Source organism: Bufo gargarizans, chromosome 4 (genome assembly GCF_014858855.1).
Source record: "Bufo gargarizans isolate SCDJY-AF-19 chromosome 4, ASM1485885v1, whole genome shotgun sequence".
In the NCBI taxonomy this organism is placed as follows: domain Eukaryota; kingdom Metazoa; phylum Chordata; class Amphibia; order Anura; family Bufonidae; genus Bufo; species Bufo gargarizans.
Window position 1 is genome coordinate 177271489 of NC_058083.1, and position 18681 is coordinate 177290169.

Below are 18681 nucleotides of genomic sequence, written 5' to 3' on the forward strand. Positions count from 1 at the left end.
CTACCCTCCCAGTAGTTATGCCAGATTATGTTCCCTCTCAAATTAGTTATAGCAGATTAGGTACCCCTCAGTAGAGATGCCCACTTTTGTGCCCCCTCACCTAGTTGTGCCCATCAAACACCCCCCCCCCCTTGCCCCCAGTCTGCAGCGTCAAAAACCCCACATACTTACTTACTTCCCTGATGACAGGCTCCCACACTCAACGCGCTGCTGGCTGTGCTGAAGGCAGATTCCTGGGCTTTCAGCTCTCCTCCCACTGCCAGCAGTGTGATGTGGGGCCAGCGGGGGAGCTCCTGAGCTCTGAAGATCAATGAAGCAGGGAGCAGAGAGGTTTCCCTGCTTCACTATGGAAACAAACTGCCTGGCCAGGTGTGTGTGAGTGAGTGCGCGCTTCCCCCCTCCTCATACCTGTAATGGAGGCATGGAGCGCTCTGATGGGGCCCGAAATTGCCACTGTACTTCCTGCCGGGCCCCTTCAGAGCGCTCCATTACATGTGAGTACAGCGGGTTTCCTGCCAGCGACCGTTTTTAACATGCTTTAGGGTGGCCTGGGGGGGTCCACAGGCGGACGGTCGCAACTGCGACCCCTGTATGTACTCCAGTGATCAGCAGCAGGCACTCGCCCCTAATGTTTTAGATGGTCAGATCAGCAGCAGGCCCTTGTCCCTAATGTTTTAGAGGGTCACCAGCAGGCCATCAATCATAATTTTTCAAGGGTGTGTATGATGCCCTCCTTTATGTGTAATAAAGGGTGTATTGGAGTGCAGATTCCTTCAACTTTTTGGCAGCACTTGCACTTTATATACAAGTAGATATACAGGAAAGAATATTCCTAACAATCTTTCCTCTAAAATTGATTTTATCTTCGGGTTTGGCGTATTATTGTCAGTCTGTAAAAGTGGCGTACTTCTCAGACAACATCGTTCCGAGCAGCGACCTGCAAGTGTAAGATGCATTCAGACATCCTCCCCATGCTGTTTCTGGACCATTTTAGTGGTGTTTCCATCAATTTCTGACCTTTTCCTGTGAACAAGACACCCTCCCCTCTTCAGAGCTGGGGGTGCCTGGTTTAATGCTCTGGTTATCCCATTGACTTCCATTGTGCTTGTGTGCTTTGTAAAGCACCCGAGCATCCCAAAGTGTTCTACTCGAGCACCTGAGCACTTTGGTGCTCGGTCAACACTAGTAATAGGCTGAGAAAATGAGTGTTCTCAAAATTGGGTTTTCTGTGGTAAATATATTTTGCAAAAAACTTGGATCTGCTCTGACAATGTGTGCCTTTGCTTGTCTTTTTTTTTACTTTGATATATGTTTAACAAGGTTGGCCCATCTCATACATAGGGAGGATAGCGTTAGGATATGTCCCCAATGTCTGATAGGTGCTCCTTCACTTTGCTGGCTCAGTTCTAGAGATAGGTGTGGGTTCAGCCACTGGGACCTGCATCTATCCGACATTGGGGGCAAATCCTAGCGATAGGCTCCAATGTATGAGATGGACTAACCCCTTTATAGGGAGTTTGTCACTTCATTTTCACCAATATAACAAACAACACTTCCCCACAGAAGACCGTAAACACATTCCAAACATACTGTACCTGTGTGTACTTTGTGTCTTTATTTCATGTTCAGAAAAAGTCATTTTATTCTGCTAGAAAATGGCTCCCAGGTGCTGGGCTGGACAGGGTTTGCTGTTTAAAGTGCCCAAAGCAAACCAAACTAAAGAGGAGGGGGGCTGATTTAGCAGCTCATAACTTATGATTGGTAGCAGCTAAAGATATGGGCTTGGTCTTGTTAAAAGTTGGCATTTCAAACTTCCATATAATACCAGCATAATATCCATTACATCTGAAGATACAGCTGTTAAATATCGAGTCAGGATTGAAATTGGTAAAACCTGTTTTTACTTTCACTTTCAACTGCATTCTCTGCCATCTCGATTTCTAACAGATATATATCTTCAGATGTAGAGAGGAGGCCAGAAGCAATGAGCACTTCTATAAATACAGATAGAAGCGCTCATTGCTGGAGCGCAGGGAGCTGGGTCCTGCCACTCAAAGCTCAGCTCCCCACGCTCCTCCCCTCCTTCAGGCCAGCCGCGCTCTGAATGGTGAAGCAGGAAAACTTCTCCCTGTTCCACCATTCAGCCTGCAAGCACGGATCGCGCTGCCGGCTTGTGTGGGCGGAGCCTGAAGACCGGTAATCTGCATAGGCTCCGCCCATACAGTGCTGCATCGCAATCTGTGCCTGCAGGGAAGAGAGATCTATGAGCTTCAGGAACGAGACAAGGTTAATTTATTACTATGGAGTGGGCACAGAGGACTTTATTACTATGGGGAGCAGAGAGGTCTTTATTACTATGGAGGGGGCACAATGGGCATTTCTACTATGGAGAGGGCACAGAGCCAGAGGGCATTACTACAATCAATGGGGAACAGTGGGCATTATTACTGTGAAGGGGGCAGAGTGAGCATTATTACTGTGAAGGGGGCCCAATAGGTATTATTACTATGAAGGGGGCACAATGGGGATTATTACTGTGAAGGGGGCATAGTGGGGATTATTACTGTGAAGGGGACACTATGGGGATTAATACTGTGAAGTGGGCACAGATCGGGCATTACAACTGTGATAGGGGTACAGAGAGGTTATAACTACTGTGAGGGCACAATATGGGCATAACTACTGTGAGGGGGCACACTTCTGTACAAAACTACTGTGAAGGTTGTACAATGAGGGCAATTCTACTGTGAGGGGGTGCAATGTTTTTTTAAGTCTTGAGGGGGGAGTGCTAGAGAGAGGACCCACCCCGTGTGCCAAACACCATAGGCACACCACTGAAGCAGTGAACTATTCGCTCCCCGCTCCACCATTGAGCCACCAGCGCTCCACCATTGAGCCGCCAGCGCTCCACAGCAGCATGATGTCCTCACACATTGTCCTGCTGATCTCTGTAGGAGGAGGAGCAGGGCAGTCTGTGAATCAGCCTCTGCTCCTCCTACACAGCAGCGCAATGTGTCACAGTATCCTGCTGATGATGATGGGGAGCGTAGATCATGGGAGGAGCCAGGTGATTGAGGCGAGGAGTATTTATTGTTTGTTTTTTTCACTTCCTGTGAAGGGGGCACATCTGGACATAACCACTGTGAAGGGGACACTGGGAACATATCTTGGAATATCTACTGTAAAGGGGGCACACATATTGGCATATCATCTGTGAGAGGCACATATTTTGGGAATCTACTGTGAAGTGGGCACATATCTTGGCATATCTACTGGGAGGTAAAGGGGGCACATATTGGGATATCTACTGTGAGGGGGCACATATCTGTGAGTAGACCTGAGGGACTGAAACACTGGTTAGAAAATAAAAGTAGGCACATAAGGACTGATTCACATATATCCGCTCTGTAGCATGCTCTGTGAAAGGTATTTAAAGGGAGTCTATCATCAACCTGACCGGTTTTAAACCAATCACATAGTTCAGTGGGACACAAAGACATGACACAGATGTTGCCTTTAATTCATTTTTTAGGTCATCCAAATCGCCCAAAAAGTCGTTATTATGATATGCTAATGAGCCGCCGCAAGTTCCCAGGGGCGGTGAGTTTGCTGTAAGTGCCCAAGTTCCCCTGCCTCATTTGCACCTAACTCCGCCCCTCAGTAAACTCCAGCCAGCCCTGTGGCTCTGTGACATCATATATCCCTATAGGCCATTCACGCATCGCTGCCGGGCCCGGGCATGTGCAGTGTTCTGCCCACAGTGGGAAGAGGCACAGAGATATGCAGTGCGCATGCACCAGTTACTAGTGTAAAATCGGTGCATGCGCACTGCATACTCTGTGCCTCTGCGATGCACAAACGGCCTATAGGGAAATATGATGTCACAGAGCCACAGGGCTGGCCTGAGCTTACTGAGGGGCGGAGTTAGGCACGAGTGAGGCAGGGGGAACTTGGGCACTTTCAGCAAACTCTCCGCCCCCCTGGCACTTGCGACTGCTCATTAGCATATTATAAAAACGACTTTTTGGGCGATTTGGATGATCTGAAAAACAAAACAAAGGTAACATCTGTGTCATGTCTTTGTGTCCCACTGAACGATGTGATTGGTTTAAAACCGGTCAGGTTGGTGACAGACTCCCTTTAATCCATAATACATGCAGTATAATTGCTGTAAGCCCCGTGCAAAATGCCACAAGGGAGCCCACTGAGACTTTATCACCCAAAGGCACACATGAACCTGGAGCCGGCCCTGCTGCTACCAATACCAATATCTGAGCAGCTAAAGCAGCCTTCACCTCTTCTTAAGTCTGGTTTGCTTTGGGCACTTGGAACAGCAAAGCTTACCCAGCAGGGAATTTGTGGGCTGTTTTCCATCAGAATAAAAGACCTTGTTCTGGACTTTGAGTAAAGAGACAAAATACACACAGGTACTAAATGTTTGGAATGTGTTTGCAATCCTCTGTGAGGCAATGCTGTTAGATATATAGTTAAAAGTAAGGTGACAAATTTACTTTAAAGCCAGACTGAAATGAATTGCTGCCAATCAACACACCCAATAAACAAAACACATTCCCGCCGATGCTCCCATAAATGTGGTTGCTGGGCTGAGCATGCACATGTAATGAATGGGTTTTGGAGAGAAAGCTACTGACAGACACCTCAGCCGGTAACTTATATTTCCATGAAAACAGGGGGATGGGGCAGTTGAAATCCAATGGACCGATTCTTATCTTGCCCAATATTGGTCACAAAGGGAGAGTGGGGAGGCCCCAGACACATTAGCTGGTTGGCCAAACCTGCTGAAATTAGCAGGTCCATCCTACATAGATCAAACGTGTATAGCCAACATTAGCAATCCAGCGTCTAAAATAAGTTGTATTTTCAGAATTTTAATTAAATTAAACATGTATTAGATTTATAGCTCATTATTCATAAAGTGCTAGAATTTTCCAGAATTCTGTACAGGGAATAAAAAAAATATATATATTTTTGCCTGTGGCTCTTTAATTTTGAAGACTGTCATGGGTAGCCAATTATCCTGACTGCCGAGCATATTTTCTGGTAAGTATTCTAGACTACAAGGAGAAAATTCAATCAAATAAGAGGAAGAGATAACATAGTTAATGTATCTGCTACTATTGGCTATGTGCACATGGGTACCAGGGGAGAAAGCTCCCATAGGCTGCTCTGTTTTGGTTAAAGTAGTTAGATACAGGGCTACAGCTACCTATCCTGAGGATAGGCCATCAAGGGAGGATTGGCAGGAGTTCAACAGTGCACCTCCGCTGATCAACTATTTTACAGTAGCTCCAGTGATATAGGATGAGACCTGATTAGTGCAGCACTGCTCCTATTGAAGTGAATGGGAGCAGTGCTGCAGTAACCAACTCCATCTACTACAGAGTGGACAGAGCTATGGAGCTGTGTAGTTCCAATGCCAACTTTACTAGCATGCAACAGCTGAGCAGCAGGGGTCAATTAGATATTGATGGCCTATCCTGAGGATTGGCCATCAATAGTAAAATCTTGGAATACCACTTTAAATGACAACATTATAGAATAGAATTAAACTAAAATAATATCTAAATATGTTCAGTTTTATTTTGTTAAGATTAGTTTGACGTGGATTAATCTTCACTTGATGCATAATTTGTACTTTTATTCCTGATAGAACATATTATATGTGGACGGTCTTGCATCAAGGGACATTGTTTCATCTGCACTGCTAAATGATTGCCTTGTTGCTATAGCAAAATGTTTTACCTAGATGGAGAATTTTCTCCATTGCACTGCCAGCGATAAATTCAGCCATGAATTTCTTTTATTCTCTCTCACGATGATTACTTCACAGCAATGTCTTCCGCTGTTTATAAATCCACTTTTAGGCACTTTAAAACAACATATATTGCTACATTTTGCTATGGATGGTTTCATTTTCTTTTGTTCACTGTTTCTATATTTTGCCCTTTCTTTCTTTGGAAAATTTATTAGGTTTTAATACAAATAGTATCTTTTTCACTTATGTATGCATTTAAAAAAAAAAATTTTTTTTTTTTTTTTTTTTTTTTTTTTATATCTTACAATTTCATTTTCTCTGAGCTAGCTGGTATATCCCAGGAGAGGTTGTAAAGTGTCTAGTTTTCATACTAAAAAAAATGTGAACCATATAAAAAGTGAAATAAAAAAGAGTTATGGCTTAGATTCTCGATTAAGTGCAGGCCCAGTATAGAACGGGCTGTCATCCTTATAAAACAAGCAAGAAAAAATGCAAAATGAGTAAAACCATTGTATCTGACACCAATTGCAGGACGCCAGGGTTTATGAATATTACCAGTAGTTAGAGAATTACTGTCATATTTCATCGATGGCAATTTCTTCAGCATGAATACAAGATTATCTTGGCGTTAATATGAAAAAAAAAGGTTTACATGTACATAGTTCTGTGTTATACCTAATCGTGATAAAAATAAAATAAAAAATTGTTGAACAATGATTTTGCAGGTCATGCTGAGGTCTTACATTCAAAATCAGATGACCATTGGCCACTGTGGGTGGGTGGAGTATCATCAGTATATCAAAAGAAAGAAAGATGGTCCAGCTTCACTGAAAAATACTTGAGGCTTTATTCAATCCCGTGCAGATAAAAACCAACATACAGCAATGCAGAAAATCGACCGGTTTCGGATCACTATAGATGCGGATCCTTAAGGATCCGCATCTATAGTGATCCGAAACCGGTCAATTTTCTGCATTGCTGTATGTTGGTTTTTATCTGCACGGGATTGAATAAAGCCTCAAGTATTTTTCAGTGAAGCTGGACCATCTTTCTTTCTTTTGGGATCCGTTGTGCGCCCAAGGTTCAGGGCGAGGTCCGGGCTCCTGGCTTCCTGTGGATGAGCGCGGCATTTTCCAGTGTTGCTCCATCATCAGTATATGGATGCAGAAGTGTGCAAATGTGTCTCTGTGTTGGGATCTGGGAGCCTTGTGTCTAGATGAATGCTTCTTGTCTGTTTGGCGTAACAAACCTGCAGCAACGCAAGGCTAATAAGCAGCAGCAGGAGACTAGCCATTTGCTGCTACAACACGTGATGGCTTTGCAGAAGCAACCCCGAGAATCCACAATGCCTGGAAAGTAGTCTGTGCCGCGATTTCTAAGATGACCCCCGCAGACGACATTGAAATCTACCAGGCGATGTATGAGAAAGTGGCATCAGGGAAAAGCTACCCCGTGACCAGTGGGCTGAGGTCGTCGCTCCGTTCCTGTCATCCAATTCCCAGCGGGTGTATTTTGACTTGCCGGACGATCAAGCGGCCGACTACCAGAAAGTCAAGGGTGAGATTCTGGCAAGAATGGGGGTAAATGTGTAGGTCTGGGCACAGCGGGTGCATCAATGGGGATTCAACCCGGCTGAGCCTGCAAGACCCCACTATTATAACTTACTTCACCTCTTGCAAAAAATGGCTACAGCCTGACGTGCTGAATCCCACTGCCATACTGGATCATATGTTAGCAGATATGTTCTGGAGGGCTTTGCCATACCCTCTCCAGCACTGGATAGGTCAGGTTTCTCCTAGCAATGCCCTTGAGATGGTGGACCTGGTGGAACGCTATAAAGCTTACAGGAATCTAAAGGAGAGTTCTGTCAGGAGGGGGATCGGCAAAACCCGGAAATCTTCACCCCAGGCCCAGAGATTTGAGCCAATAAAACCCACGGCAGACCTGGCTCCAATAGTCTGCTGGCGTGTCAGGAGCCTGTCCCTATCGGGTTGAGCCCATGGACACTAACTATGGCTACTGTCAGTCGCTATATGCCAGGAGGCTGTGTGCAACAGGTACCTCAGAGTCTCTAAATCATTTGTGCCAGGTGGAAGTGGGAGACACTTCAGCGGAGGCTCTGCTGGACTCAGGGAGTCTGGTCACCCTAGTAAGGGCTACCCTGGTGCGGTCCCCTGAGTATACTGGCTGGAAAGTCGGGGTGATATGCATCTACAGAGACTTAAAAGACTACCCACCGCGATGGTGTCTCTAACTACGGTGGCCGGTAGATGGACCCTCTAGGTGGCTGTCACCACAAATCTACATTATGAACTCATAATAGGGAGAGACTTCCCGACACTGTGGCCTGCTATGAGAGTGACTGATAACTATGAGACAGGGGTAACCCTAGCAGAGTGGCACGGCTCAGGGGGAGACCAGAACCCTGGGAACCTTAGTCTGAAGGGCCAGCAGTAGGGATGACTGCCACTTCGGTGGAAGAGGGGGAGACAACCCCGCTAAGTGTGATGGTGGGAGACGTGGAGGACTTGCCGCTTGGTCCTGAATTGGCAGATCTCAGTGTCTCCTGGGATAATTTTGGTAGCGCCCAATGTCTGGACCCAACCCTATCCCGCGCCTGGGAAAATGTGTAAATAGTAGATGGTGAACCACAACAACCTGGGGCAGTGTCAGTGTTTCCCTGTTTTGTGGTTCATCAGGATATGCTGTATCGGGTAAACTACGTAGACTACGCTACTTGGTACCCGGAGGCGGTGCCACTGTGACATACCTCGGCCAAACTCATAGCTAAGGAGTTAATGGAGATGTTTTCCCAAATAGGACTACTTAAAGAGGTTCTGACCGACCAAGGGACCCCTTTTATCTCCAAGGCAATGAGGGAACTCGGTAAGTTGCTGCACATAAAACAGTTACGGACATCCGTTTACCATCCGCAAATGGTCAGTCTGGTAGAAAGGTTTAACTAAACATTAAAAAATATGTTGAAAAGGGTGGTGACTAAAGATGGGAAGGACTGGGACCTCCTTTTGCCCTATCTCATGTTTGCAGTGCCAAAGGCACCCCAGGCCTCTACTGTGTCCTCGCCCTTCAAACTGCTATATGGCAGGCACCCTTGTGGTCTCTTGGATGTGGCCAAAGAGGCGTGGTAACAACAAACCACTCCACAGAAAAGTGTAATTGAGTACGTTGCCCAGAAGCAAGATCGGATAGAGACAGTGTTGCCTCTTGTTAGGGAGCATATGGAGGCAGCTCAGCGAACCCAGAGTCGGGTCTATAATCGGCAGGCTTGGGTACGGAAATTTAACCTGGGTGATCGGGTTTTGGTTCTGGTGAAGATCGTGGACAGTAAGTTCCTGGCTAGGTGGTAGGGGCCCTACGAGGTACTCGAGAAAATTGGAGATGTAAACTACAAGGTACACCAGCCAGGGTGGCGAAAGATGGAGCAGGTTTACCATGTGAATTTACTCAAACCATGGAAAGATAGGGAAACCTGTACAGAAGACTGCCCGTGCCCTGTTTTCTAGGAGAAGAGGTATCGGCCCCTCTGTCTGATGCAAGAGAGGCTGCTGCCACAGTAAAAATTGCTGACAGCCTCTCTTCTAAACAGACTCAGGAGGCCAGGGAGTTCGTTAGTCGGAACACGGATGTGTTATCGGATCCCCCTGGACTCACTTTCATAATCCAGCATGACATTGTCACTGAGCCTCAGGCAAAAGTATGATTAAAACCATACCGGGTACATGAGGCTCGGTAACAAGCCATATCGAAGGAGGTGCAGATAATGTTGCAGCTAGACGGCATTGAGGAGTCAAAAAGTGAGTGGGCCAGTCCTATAGTATTGATATCCAAGCTGGACGGGACGTTGTAGTTTTGTAACAACTTTTGAAAACTTAACAAGTTTTCCAAATTTGATGCGTATCCCATGTCCCGGGTGGATGAGCTCATTGAGAGGTTAGGACAAGCCCGGTATTTTTCTGTTTTGGACCTCTCGAAAGGGTACTGGCAGGTGCCCTTAACGGAGGGTGCCAAAGAGAAAACTGCCTTCATCACGCCTGAGGGGCTGTATTAATATATGGTCTTACCCTTTGATCTGCATGGCACCCCCGCCACTTTTCAGCGACTAATGGACATCGTGCTTCGTCCACATCGTATGTACGCTTCGGCTTACCTGGACGATATTGTCATCCAAAGTACCAATGGTAAAGTCACCTGTAGTGGACTCCCTTCGGAAAGCTGGCCTAACCACTAACCCCCAAAAATGGGTTAGAGGAGACTAAGTACCTGGGGTATGTCATTGGGCGTGGAGTCATCAAACCCCAAGTAAACAAAATAGAGGTGATACGGAATTGGCCCCGACCTTTCACCACTAGGCAAATAAAGTCATTCCTGGAAATGGTGGGCTATTACATGGGGTTTGTTCCCCACTTTGCTACTCTAGCCACGCCTTTAACAGGACTCTTGAAGGGACACAAATCAATGATGGTTCGCTGGGATGATCGGGCGGAAGAGGCTTAATCCGCTTTGAAGTCGGCCCTGTGGGGGTCCCCGTTTTGATGACTCCCGACTTCCAAAGGTAGTTTATAGTACAGACTGATGCTTACGAAGTAGGCCTCGGTGCTGTTCTGTCTCAAGAAGTGAACTGGGAGGAGCATCCCATTGTCTTCCTCAGCCGTAAGCTCACCCCAGCCGAGACTCGGTATAGTATAGTGGAGAGAGAGTGCCTGGCTATTAAGTGCGCACTAGAATCTCTCCGCTATTATTTATTTGGAAGAAAATTTCGCCTGGTGACTGAACACTCCCCTCTCAAGTGGATGAGCCAGGCTATGACAGAAATGTCCGGGTCACCCGATGGTTTCTCTCCCTACAAAACTTTAAGTTTTCGGTGGAACACAGGCCGGTTAAAGGGAAACGTGGATGCCCTGTCCCTGGTACACTGGCGTGTGTTCACACCCTCAGGGTTGAACAAAGTGAGGGCGGGTCTATGTGACACAGAGAGATATTTTGTCTGGCAAGGCAGGTATTTTCCCCCCAGTATGTGCTGCTGGGCGGATTTACAGCCAGGTGAGGTCAAATACCAGACCAGATTTTAAGTGCCAATCTGGGTTTTGGCAGCACCTGGCTATCCTTAAATAGGCAGCTAGGCTCTGTGTTGGGCTCTGGGAGCCTTGTGTCTTGCTGAAGGCTTGCTACCTGTTTGGCGTGAAAACAGGTTGGTGCTGCTATGAGCAAGGACTCTTTGAGGCAGAATTGCCATATGGTGTGAATTACCGCCAAAACCACAAGATGACTTTTTGTTTGAATATAACAGCTTATTTTGTCACTTGCCTAAAGGGTAAATAAAACACTGAACTGTCTGATCCAAAGAACTTGTTGTTGCCTCTACACTGCGTCTGCTAATCCTGTCTACCAGAGCGAGTCCCCACAATTGCTACAATATTTTTGGCATTTGCATTTAGTGGGACTAGAAGAAAACACCAATTAAATACAGTATATCTATAGTAAATGTCATTATGATTATGGAGATTACAAGTATGTGGGAGATATTATTGCTTTTTTTAATGATTTTATACTTTTGTTATGCTGCTTATTTATTTTTTCCTAAAGAGTCTTTTTTTTAAACCTCAATCATGTTTTATTACCACATCCTGCCCTATTTACAGTACAGACCAAAAGTTTGGACACACCTTCTCATTCAAAGAGTTTTCTTTATTTTCATGACTATGAAAATTGTAGATTCACACTGAAGGCATCAAAACTATGAATTAACACGTGGAATTATATACATAACAAAAAAGTGTGAAACAACTGAAGATATGTCATATTCTAGGTTCTTCAAAGTAGCCACCTTTTGCTTTGATTACTGCTTTACACACTCTTGGCATTTTTTTTTATGAGCTTCAAGAGGTAGTCACCTGAAATAGTTTTCACTTCACAGGTATGCCCTGTCAGGTTTAATAAGTGGGATTTCTTGCCTTATAAATGGGGTTGGGACCATCAGTTGCGTTGTGGAGAAGTCAGGTGGATACACAGCTGATAGTCCTACTGAATAGACTGTTTGAATTTGTATTATGGCAAGAAAAAAGCAGCTAAGTAAAGAAAAACGAGTGGCCATCATTACTTTAAGAAATGAAGGTCAGACAGTCTTAAAAATTGGAAAACCTTTGAAAGTGTCACAAAAATCATCCAACGCTACAAAGAAACTGGCTCACATGCGGACCACCCCAGGAAAGGAAGACCAAGAGTGACCTCTGCTGCGGAGGATAAGTTCATCCGAGTCACCAGCCTCAGAAATCGCAGGTTAACAGCAGCTCAGATTAGAGACCATGTCAATGCCACACAGAGTTCTAACAGCAGACACATCTCTAGAACAACTGTTAAGAGGAGACTGTGTGAATCGGGCCTTCATGGTAGAATATCTGCTAGGAAACCACTACTAAGGACAGGCAACAAGCTTGTGTTCCTAGAACACAAGGAATGGACATTTGACGAGTGGAAATCTGTGCTTTGGTCTGATGAGTCCAAATTTGAGATCTTTGGTTCCAACCATCGAGTCTTTGTGCGACGCAGAAAAGGTGAACGGATGGACTCTACATGCCTGGTTCCCACCGTGAAGCATGGAGGAGGAGGTGTGATGGTGTGGGGGTGCTTTGCTTGTGACACTGTTGGGGATTTATTCAAAATTGAAGGCATACTGAACCAGCATGGCTACCACAGCATCTTGCAGCGGCATGCTATTCCATCCACTTTGCGTTTAGTTGGACCATCATTTATTTTTCAACAGGACAATGACCCCAAACACACCTCCAGGCTGTGTAAGGGCTATTTGACCATGAAGGAGACTGATGGTGTGCTGCGCCAGATGACCTGGCCTCCACAGTCACCGGAGCTGAACCCAATTGAGATGGTTTGGGGTGAGCTGGACCGCAGAGTAAAGGCAAAAGGGCCAGCAAGTGCTAAGCATCTCTGGGAACTCCTTCAAGACTGTTGGAAGACCATTTCAGGTGACTACCTCTTGAAGCTCATCAAGTGAATGCCAAGAGTGTGCAAAGCAGCAATCAAAGCAAAAGGTGGCTATTTTGAAGAACCTAGAATATGACATATTTTCAGTTGTTTCACACTTTTTTGTTATGTATATAATTCCACATGTGTTAATTCATAGTTTTGATGCCTTCAGTGTGAATCTACAATTTTCATAGTCATCAAAATAAAGAAAACTCTTTGAATGAGAAGGTGTGTCCAAACTTTTGGTCTGTACTGTATGTATGCTGGTATATTGTGCAAATGCACAGATATATGCACAGGCACCTGTTATGCTTTTACAAGAGACAGGCCTGGTGACCTTTATCTACTCCTAAGCTGTCTCCATATTTATGAATCAAAGAGGTTCCCCCTCTTTGTATAATTCTGCAGAGGCCTGAGTGGCACTGGCAGTACTCTCTTTACCACCTTGACATAATTGAAGATAGAGGTGACTCAGCTACCTAATAGGGTTAAGTGAACCCGAACTGTAAAGTTCAGGTTCGTACCGAACTTTAGAATTTTTTAACCCCTGACCCGAACCCGAACATTTCAGTAAACGTTCGGGGTTGGCGATTTCTTAGCGCTTTTTGAAAGGCTGCAGAGCAGCCAATCAACAAGCGTTTAACTGTGTGACCTTAGAAGCCATCACAGCCATGCCTACTAATGGCATTGCTGTGATTTGCCAGTGCAGCATGTGACCCAGCCTCTATATAAGCTGGAGTCACGTAGCACTGCACGTCACTCTGCTGTTACTAGTGTAGGGAGAGGATGCTGCTGCTGGTGCTTTCAGGGAGATAATAGGACAGAATCTGTGATCAGAACTCCAATTTAACTCAGCGATTTACATAAATTTAGTTGTGTGGGTGCATTGCTCAATCTTCTTACCCTGCCCTGAGCCTAATGACAGAAAAAAGTAACTTTTATCCGTCTGTTAGTTAGGTGGGCGACGGCAGCGGCCATTTTATGTAAGCTCAGTGCACCAGCACTGCATCTGACCTTTTGTGACATTCAAATCCAAGCTTGAAATACTGCACTAATAATCTGGTTTTAAAAAACACACCTTTTTTGGGCAATGTACAAATCTGGTGCATTTGCAGAATAAGTCAGTTTGCAATTTAAGCTAGAAATACAGCCATAATTTTCTGGGTTTTTACAAACACCCTTTTTTGGCAAAACACACTATTTTACAGCCCTTGATGCATCTGCACATGTGAAATTCCAGCGTTATATACTGCTGTCATATTCTGTTAGTGTAAAAAAAACAAAAACTTTTTGGGCAATATCCAACATCTGGATTAGTCAGTGTGCAATTTAAGCTAGAACTACAGCCATAATTTTCTGGGTTTTTAAAAACACCCTTTTTGTGCAAAATACACTATTTTACAGCCCTAGCTGCATCTGCACATGTGAAATTCAATCGTTATATACAGCTTTCATATTCTGTTATTAAACAAACACCCGTTTTGGGCAAAAAAGTAAATTTTGCAACCTTTGCTGCATATGTCATTGTAAGATACACACTTTAGATACTGTGGTTCTATTCAGTTATTTGAAAAACACCCTTTTTGGGAAAAAAACTTTAATTGTGGCCTAGTCTGCATCTGTATGTGTAAGATACAACCTTTAAATACTGTCGTTCTATTCTGCTATTAATTAAACACCCATTTAGGGCATGATCCTAAATTTGAGAAATATGAGGAAAGCGTCAAATAAGGGACGTGGCCCAGGTCATGGTGCTGCTGGTGGAGCTCCTGTTGCAGGAAAAGGATGTTGTCGATCTATGCCATCTATACACACAAGTGAAACCCCTTCCTCAGGTGCAAGTAGGTGACAGAACCTGCAGTGGTATTTGGTCGGGCCCAATGCGGCTCTACGAATGGTGAGGCCAGAACAAGAACAGGTGACAGTAGATTGGGTTGCTGACAGTGCCTCCAGTCTCCTCCACATTGTCTCCTGCTGAAAGATCAGAGTTGGCATCTGCAGCCGATGTCCATCGGTCTTTCACCTCACTCCCTTGCAAACCAGCCAAGCAGTCGGAGCCCCAAGTCATGCAGTAGTCTCTTCTGCTTTTTGATGAATCTGTTAGCAGGGTTTCCCAGGGCCATCCACCTATCCCTGCCACAGAAGTGGAAGAGATTGAGTGCGCTGATGCCCAACCACTTATGTTTCAAGATGAGTACATGAGAGGACCATCACAGCACGTCTCCGATGATGATGGAACACAGGTGCCAACTGCTGGGGCTTTCGAAATTGTGCAGACTTACAAGGAGGGCAGGGGTAAAGACTGGGTGGAAGATTATGTGGAGGACGACGAGGTCCTCAACCCCACATGGACTCAAGGTCATGCGAGTGACCTATGCAGTTCAGAGGAAGAGGCGGTGGTCGCACAGAGCCACCAGCACAGGAGAAGAGGGAGCAGGGTGCAAAAGCGGAGCAACCATCCCCTAGACAGTATGCCTGCTACTGCCCACCGCAGCAAGGGACTGAGCACACCAAAGCCAGCTTCGAAGAGTTCCCTATCGTGGCAGTTCTTCAGACAATGTGCTGACGACCAGACACGAGTGGTTTGCACGCTGTGCAGTCAGAGCCTGAAGCAAGGCATAAACTTTCTCAACCTGAGCACAACCTGCATGACCAGGCATTTAAGTGCAAAGCACGAGCTGCAGTGGACTAGACACCTCAAAAACCAAGAAAGGTCTCTGTCTCCTCCTGCTTCCTCTTCTGCTGCAGTCTTGGCCTCTTCATTCACCTCTGGAGTGACCGTGCCACCTGCCATCCCACAAACAGAGGATCTGCCAGCAACACCACCACCTGAGTCACCAAGCATCTCCACAATGTCCCATGGAAGTGTTCAGCTCTTCATCTCCCAAACACTAGAGCGGAAGAGGAAGTACCCCCCTACTTACCCGCAATCCCTAGCCCTGAATGCCAGCATTTCTAAATTACTGGCCTTTTAACTAGAGTTGAGCGAACACCTGGATGTTCGGGTTCGAGAAGTTCGGCCGAACATCCCGGAAATGTTCGGGTTCGGGATCCGAACCCGATCCGAACTTCGTCCCGAACCCGAACCCCATTGAAGTCAATGGGGACCCGAACTTTTCGGCACTAAAAAGGCTGTAAAACAGCCCAGGAAAGAGCTAGAGGGCTGCAAAAGGCAGCAACATGTAGGTAAATCCCCTGCAAACAAATGTGGATAGGGAAATGAATTAAATTAAAAATTAAATAAATAAAAATTAACCAAAATCAATTGGAGAGAGGTTCCATAGCAGAGAATCTGGCTTCCCGTCACCCACCACTGGAACAGTCCATTCTCAGATATTTAGGCCCCGGCACCCAGGCAGAGGAGAGAGGTCCCGTAACAGAGAATCTGTCTTCATGTCAGCAGAGAATTAGTCTGCATGTCATAGCAGAGAATGAGGCTTCACGTCAGCCACCACTGCAACAGTCCATTGGCATATATTTAGGCCCAGCACCCAGGCAGAGGAGGGAGGTCCCGTAACAGAGAATCTGTCTTCATGTCAGCAGAGAATTAGTCTGCATGTCATAGCAGAGAATGAGGCTTCACGTCAGCCACCACTGCAACAGTCCATTGGCATATATTTAGGCCCAGCACACACACAGGCAGAGGAGAGAGGTCCCGTAACAGAGAATCTGGCTTCATGTCAGCAGAGAATCAGTCTGCATGTCATAGCAGAGAATGAGGCTTCACGTCAGCCACCACTGCAACAGTCCATTGGCATATATTTAGGCCCAGCACACACACAGGCAGAGGAGAGAGGTCCCGTAACAGAGGATCTGGCTTCATGACAGCAGAGAATCAGTCTGCATGTCATAGCAGAGAATGAGGCTTCACGTCAGCCACCACTGCAACAGTCCATTGGCATATATTTAGGCCCAGCACCCAGGCAGAGGAGGGAGGTCCCGTAACAGAGAATCTGTCTTCATGTCAGCAGAGAATTAGTCTGCATGTCATAGCAGAGAATGAGGCTTCACGTCAGCCACCACTGCAACAGTCCATTGGCATATATTTAGGCCCAGCACACACACAGGCAGAGGAGAGAGGTCCCGTAACAGAGAATCTGTCTTCATGTCAGCAGAGAATTAGTCTGCATGTCATAGCAGAGAATCAGGATTCACGTCACCCACCACTGCAACAGTCCATTGGCATATATTTAGGCCTAGCACACAGGCAGAGCAGAGAGGTCCCGTAACAGACAATCTGGCTTCATGACAGCAGAGAATCAGTCTGCATGTCATAGCAGAGAATGAGGCTTCACGTCACCCACCACTGCAACAGTCCATTGGCATATATTTAGGCCTAGCACACAGGCAGAGCAGAGAGGTCCCGTAACAGACAATCTGGCTTCATGACAGCAGAGAATCAGTCTGCATGTCATAGCAGAGAATGAGGCTTCACGTCACCCACCACTGCAACAGTCCATTGGCATATATTTAGGCCTAGCACACAGGCAGAGCAGAGAGGTCCCGTAACAGACGATCTGGCTTCATGTCAGCAGAGAATCAGTCTGCATGTCATAGCAGAGAATGAGGCTTCACGTCAGCCACCACTGCAACAGTCCATTGGCATATATTTAGGCCTAGCACACAGGCAGAGCAGAGAGGTCCCGTAACAGACAATCTGGCTTCATGACAGCAGAGAATCAGTCTGCATGTCATAGCAGAGAATGAGGCTTCACGTCACCCACCACTGCAACAGTCCATTGGCATATATTTAGGCCTAGCACACAGGCAGAGCAGAGAGGTCCCGTAACAGACGATCTGGCTTCATGTCAGCAGAGAATCAGTCTGCATGTCATAGCAGAGAATCAGGCTTCACGTCAGCCACCACTGCAACAGTCCATTGGCATATATTTAGGCCCAGCACACACACAGGCAGAGGAGAGAGGTCCCGTAACAGAGAATCTGTCTTCATGTCAGCAGAGAATTAGTCTGCATGTCATAGCAGAGAATGAGGCTTCACGTCAGCCACCACTGCAACAGTCCATTGGCATATATTTAGGCCCAGCACCCAGGCAGAGGAGAGAGGTCCCGTAACAGAGAATCTGTCTTCATGTCAGCAGAGAATTAGTCTGCATGTCATAGCAGAGAATGAGGCTTCACGTCAGCCACCACTGCAACAGTCCATTGGCATATATTTAGGCCCAGCACCCAGGCAGAGGAGGGAGGTCCCGTAACAGAGAATCTGTCTTCATGTCAGCAGAGAATTAGTCTGCATGTCATAGCAGAGAATGAGGCTTCACGTCAGCCACCACTGCAACAGTCCATTGGCATATATTTAGACCCAGCACACACACAGGCAGAGGAGAGAGGTCCCGTAACAGAGAATCTGGCTTCATGTCAGCAGAGAATCAGTCTGCATGTCATAGCAGAGAATGAGGCTTCACGTCAGCCACCACTGCAACAGTCCATTGGCATATATTTAGGCCCAGCACACACACAGGCAGAGGAGAGAGGTCCCGTAACAGAGGATCTGGCTTCATGTCAGCAGAGAATCAGTCTGCATGTCATAGCAGAGAATCAGGCTTCACGTCAGCCACCACTGCAACAGTCCATTGTCATAAATTTAGGCCCAGCACCCAGGCAGAGGAGAGAGGTCCCGTAACAGAGGATCTGGCTTCATGTCAGCAGAGAATCAGTCTGCATGTCATAGCAGAGAATGAGGCTTCACGTCACCCACCACTGCAACAGTCCATTGGCATATATTTAGGCCTAGCACACAGGCAGAGCAGAGAGGTCCCGTAACAGACGATCTGGCTTCATGTCAGCAGAGAATCAGTCTGCATGTCATAGCAGAGAATGAGGCTTCACGTCACCCACCACTGCAACAGTCCATTGGCATATATTTAGGCCTAGCACACAAGCAG